This window comes from Sciurus vulgaris (genome assembly GCF_902686455.1).
Source record: "Sciurus vulgaris genome assembly, chromosome: 14".
Taxonomy (NCBI): domain Eukaryota; kingdom Metazoa; phylum Chordata; class Mammalia; order Rodentia; family Sciuridae; genus Sciurus; species Sciurus vulgaris.
Window position 1 is genome coordinate 80,892,849 of NC_136475.1, and position 6,000 is coordinate 80,898,848.

Below are 6,000 nucleotides of genomic sequence, written 5' to 3' on the forward strand. Positions count from 1 at the left end.
CCCTTCTCTGTGATGCAGACTTTATTGGGTTCCCTCTTCTACCCTCACAACCACCCTGGATAGTGCTATTAATTTCTCCATTTTTCACAAAACTGAGGCCTAATCAGATAAAGATCTTTCCAAGGTTGAACAGTTACTAGGCACCACAGACTGGACCTCAACTCTGACCAGAAGACTCTGCCATCAACCATTCTGTAATATCACTGCAACCTGGAGAAATCCCAAAAGCAAAGCATAAGCAACTGGAGAGACTTGCAAGGCAATGCACCCACAGAAAAGGAAAGACAAATTCCAGGAACATCCACTGCATTCATCATTTGATGTTCTGTTTGGCTGCATTCCTACCAAGTGCCCTACAACGAAAGACCTGCATTTGTTGGTGTTAAAAGTCAGAATACAGCAATCCCACTTCTGGGTAGATATCCAAAAGAACTGAAAGCAGCATTACTCATAATAGCTGAGAAGCACAAGCAATGTAAATGTCCTTCCATGGATGATGGATGAACAATGTGTGGTACATACACATGATGAAATATTATTTGGCCTTTAAAAGGAGGAAAATCCTGTCATATGTATGCAACAGCATGTGATGAACCTTGAACACACACTGCTAAGTGAAATAAGCCAGTCACAAAAAGAGAAATACCGTCTGATTCCACTTATGTGGGGTATCTATAGTAGACAAATTTATAGAAACAGAAAAGAGAACAATAGTTGCCAGGTTGGGGGAGAGGAGAATGGGAGTTGATGTTTATGGAGTATAGTTCATTTCTGCAAGAGGAAAAGTCGTGGAGGTGCATTACGAGGCAATGTGAATAGTACTGCAGCTGAACTGTACAGGTAAAAATGATAAAGATGGTATGCTTTGTTATTTTTTAACCAGAATTTTAAAAAAAGGAGTGTCAGAGTATGTACATGTGTGTATGTATGTGTATGTGTCCTTAAATGGGTCAATGATTTAAAAATTTCAAATGTCCATAATAGAAATTATGTGGAGCCAGTGGTATAGCCTTTCAACATCCGGGGTACTTTACTCTCAGCTTAAACCAGATCTGTGGCTGTACCCATGCTCCATGGTTTTTGTTGTAGCTTCTGAGTCATCATCCACCACCGCAGCTCAAGAGTCATCTGAACCATCTGAATTTCACGCAGCTACCTGGTCTGGAAGGAAACAAGAATTTTCCACCTTCCCAACTGAAGGAGGAAATACCTCCAAATAGTGAGGCTCATTTTCCAAAGAATTTTGTTTCTACTTTCAGTGATAAACTTGCCTCGTCTTAATTTGCAGCTTTCAATTTTGCTGTTTTCTGACCTCAGACTTTGGGAAACTAAGTGTGTATCGGTTGTAGGAAGAACTACAGACTTTGATTTCAGGATGGTCCAGATCTCAGTACTTCTGATTCAAGGTTTAGGTAAAGAATTCTGACATACTTTTGCTTCTTAACAAAAATTATTAAGACCATTCTTATGGTAAACTTGCTGCAAATGCATGTACTTTCCAGGGATTATGCACCTAATGTTTTAGCGTATTAGGAGATGACCCTAGATTTTCTGAGCAATAACCAGTGACCATCTTCTGCACAAAGAAGAAATATCCTCCGAGTTCTAAACATTTATGACTGTACGTGCCTATCACAGTGAAAGCTAATAAGAAAGGCCCAGGGAATATATGATTTATCTGTTCACGAAGAGATTTTTTTCTCTCTAGTTGTCTTATGTGGTAACCGCTTGGTTTGTCCTCATCCACGGCAACCAAGGACTGGATTTTTCATTCACAGTGTTTCTTCCTCCTCCTACCCCCAAGTAGGCGCTTAGTTGACTGATTATAGAATCACAAGGTTGGTTATAATTCCATTTCTCCATCTGACTTTGAACTTAAGTGTTCCAATTACTTTGCCCAATCCTAATAAGTCAGTAGCGTGCTAATGCTTGCCTTGATATTTCTGAAATATACAGGCTGTGATTAGCATGGGATTGCATCATTAGAAAGCAAAGTTGAAAGCAGATGAGCAAAATCATCACTCGCATTTAAGTAAAACTGCCTGCTCTGTGGACATACAATGTTACTGTGATCCCAGGGACAATATGTGCTGCAACTAAATGTATAATACATTTGGAAAACCTTCTGATGTTCCTAAACCTTCTGGCTTTGGCCCTATTGGAAGAGAAAAGATCCTAGAAGGACAAGCTGGCTCTAATACAGTCTTGAATTCTCATCCAAGCCAGACAGAACAGAGGACACAAAGAATCCTTGAACTATAAAAGGGTTAAGAGGAGGGGGAAAAAAAAAAAAAAAAAGGAAAAAAAAAAACTTTATTCCATTATTCCATTCTGCTGGATTGAATTGATGTCACCAGTCCACAAAGCAAGAAGGTTTTACAGTAAACCTGCAGGAAGGAAAAATAAAAAATAACCCATGCACACACACATATGAAACAAGATGCTAAAAAACTACATTAGCATTGATGGTGTTATTCGACTCTATCAGAAAAAAAAATTTAACCCATTTATGTCTGTGTATCTGGGAATGGCATAAACTTTTGCAAACCATGGGGCAAGGGAATGCTTTAAAGTAGGAATGATTTGCAGCCAAATCAATTGATAAACGAAAGAAAAAAAAAAAAGATGGCACAACTGAAATTGATGCCAAAGATTTATAAGGTTGACTAAGTAAACAAAAACGGAATGGATCACCATGGAAATGCATGAATATTGAAAGAGGCAAGATTTGAATAGACTAATGATATGCCTCACTTAGACTGACAGGTGTTGATAACAACTGTGACACTCCATCCACACTTCTAACATGTTTATTCCTAGAAAACAGGGGCTCAATTTAAAGGTTCCTTTGGTAATAGCTTATAAGTGAAATACAATTTCTAATCTTAAAGGGACTGATTCAATTCTCATCTACTTGAAAAAACAAAAAAAGATTTTATCCATTTGCTTCCTGGATATGAGGAGCTGCAGTTAGCAGAAGTCATTCTCTTGGGCTCTACTACTCTTTGTTCCAATAAACCTCTCACAAAACTGAATTCTGGTCTGGCTTATCTCCCACACTGAGTGCTAGAAGTAGGACCACCACTCATTAGAAACATAATTAAAGAGACACAACACTGAGTTCCCACTCCCCATTACATACTGTTGAAAACCAATAACCCTTAATCTATTTGTTACCATAGCTACCATAGGATATTTTATTTCAGTAAAACTCTAGGTATTTCATTTGGATTGTTGCTCACAAATGAAAGTTGGAGACCTATAAATTCTCATAACTGCACTAGAAATGGAGAGACTGAACAGAATAAAATGTTTCTTGATCATGAACAAATATGGCTTATAAGATGCTTGCCCAGAAAAGTTATTAAAATTGGTTCAATGCATCAACCCATAAACCAATTCAATGTCACTAAATTCATATAGGGTTTAAAGGTACACGTTAGAGATTCCCTGATTTATAGCAAGGTGATAGATCAAATGAACTCCAGAACCATGTATGGGACTGAGACTATATTCACTGGTGGCACACAGTGCCATATTTTTATCAACACCTATACTGTGTGACTAATCAAATACATCCATTCCAACCAGCCCTTTATGTATTCACCTATGCATAGGGGACACATTTTCTATAAGTGCCAGGACGAACAATCTACAAAATTGTCCAATACGCTCCCACTTAAAAAAAAAATTAAAAAGTTAGCTTTACAATTCCTCCTTAATTAAAAATAATCAGGAATGAGGTGGGCTAATTAAATCTGCTGTTATTCATTCTAAACTGAAATAATTCCTCATATCTAGCCTCCCAAGGCTAAGAAGACCACACAGTAAAGGAAAAAAACTCTGTAGTGACTAGACAAATGACTTTAAAGAGACTGAAATTAGGATAAATACAGCTGTAATCAGGACAGATCTGTCTCTGCAAGAGGAGTCGGAATTCCCAGCGTTGCTCAGTTGATAAGGGTCTTGAGCCTGCAGTACTGGAGCCTGAATGTCCCTCAAGCTGACGAGTGGAAGTTTCGAGGGCAGCGGCAGCTCGGCAGCTCGGCGTCCTCAACGTCTAGTCCCTCCAGCGACGAGGTCTCGCCTAATGCTACATAAATACCTGCGTCCACGATTCGCCTGGGGCGCGCCGCGGCGCAAGCACCATAGGGAGAGAGGGGAACGTTCGCAGAGTGACACGGCTGGCAGCAGCGGCAGCTCCTCACCCATCAGCATCCCTGGGGACCCACGAGAGGACCTGCCAACTAACCGCGTCTGCCGTTCAGTTCCAGAGCCCAGGGACGACAACTGGCTTCTCAGCAGGCGGACCTAGGCATCCGAGACTCGCGCTTCGCCACCATCCCCTCCGCGGAGACGGCTGGCCGCAGGCAGGCAGCGCGTCCCCGCCTTCCCCAGCCAACGCAGACCCGACCTGCTCTGGGAGCCGCCTCGGACCTACCCGGCTCTGGGCTCGGCGCTCCCGCCCAAGGCGAGCATGCCGCTCCCTTGGGGCCCGGGGCCGACGCTGCTAGCGCGGCCACCGGCGCGCGACCGCAGATAACCCTCGCGCTCTCTACTTGCTCCAGGCGACGGAGATCGGGACGTGAGCTTGTGGCCAGCCCGCATCCCCCACGGCAGTCGGGGCACGCGTCCACACTCCCACACTACGCATCTCCTGGTCCACTATCCCACACATAAACAACCCCTCCCTACCCGACACCACGTTCTCGCCCCTCGCCACCCTCGAAGCTATCCTTTCCATGCCCCCCCTCCCCCGCTTGCACCGACAGGGTGCAGGGCAAGTGTATATGTGTGTGTATGGGGGGGGGGGGTCACAACAAAATCTGTGCGGGCTCGCTCTCGACGGTTTTCAAGCTCTTCTACCTCTAAAGTTACTTGGGATCCAGTGAAGAAACCCGGTTCCCAAATGTGAGGTCTGATGACGCGAGGGGGCAGAAACCCCTACCTGTCTTCACGCAGCACAGAGGCGCGAACCTCCCCAAGGGGCAGCGCGCGCGGCCGCCCCAGGGACCAGCCCTCCACTGTCTCCTGGCCCCCAGCCCGGCCGGGGCCCTGGGCCGCGCAGGGGGAGGTGGCCAGGAGAGGGGCGCGCGTTGCGGGCCCAGCCGGGGGCTGCCCGGGCTGGGGGTCACACTCCCTGCCAGCATCTTCTACTACCGCGACAGTGCCCCCGGGCAACCCCCTGTATACACACCCGGGGGCAGGAAGTTTTTCCCCCCTTTTTTTCCCCTCTGGAGCAGCGCAGGCGCAAGGGCTCCTGCAGCCTTGAGAGTCCAGACGCCGGAGGCTCCTGCCGCCGCTGCCAGAGCCGAGCCAAGCATTCCGGGTTCCGGGGCCCCGCTCCCAAGCCCGGCCCGGCCCGAGCAACCGCCAGGACCTGGGGCCCCGCGCCGCATCCTTGGAGCCCCAGCCTGGCCCGACTCTTACCTGCGGCCGCGCCGCTCCGGCCCCGGCCCGACGAGCAGAGAGCCCGGGGTCGCGGGTGGGCGCAGGAGGGCTGATGGATAGAGGACGGCGCCGGCGGGTAGCGGTAGCTGGGGCCGCTCGCGTCCTGGCCGAGAGAAACGGATCCAGGTCCACCTCCTCGCGTTCCTGCTCTCCTTCTCTCCCTTTTTCTCCTCCTCCTCCGCCGCCGCCGCCTCCCGGCAGCCCAGGGAGGATGCCTGGGAGAGGGAAGTCAGTCCTGCCTGTCAGCCTGTGCGGCTATGCGCGGTGCGGCGCGGCTCTCATCGAGGCGGCGGCGGCGGCGGCGGCTCCGGCAGCATCGCCCCCGCCCTCTCCCCGCAGCCGCGGCGGCCGCGGGGCTGGGGCTGGCTCCGGGCTCGGGGCTCGGGCTCCGGGCGGGGGCTGCGCTCAGGCGCGGCGATCGCCGGGGCTGCGGGCGGGCGCTGCGGAGCCGGGGCCCGGGCTGGGGCTGGAGCTGCGGCGAGATCCGCGGTGGCGGGGACGGCGGCGGCGGCGCGGGGGCTGGCGCGGCCGCGGCGCGGGGACCATGCT

General features: G+C 49.0%; 1 protein-coding gene across 1 annotated transcript in view; it reads right to left on the minus strand.

Annotated features, from left to right (window-relative positions):
* KLHL29 (kelch like family member 29) overlaps positions 1–5,578 on the minus strand; it is a 283,806-nt gene extending 278,228 nt beyond the window's left edge. The window contains exon 1 of the mRNA XM_079109628.1: positions 5,431–5,578. The gene's annotated coding sequence lies outside the window, so the exon portion shown is untranslated. The remainder of the gene's footprint in view (positions 1–5,430) is intronic.
* Positions 5,579–6,000: the final 422 nt, after the last annotated feature.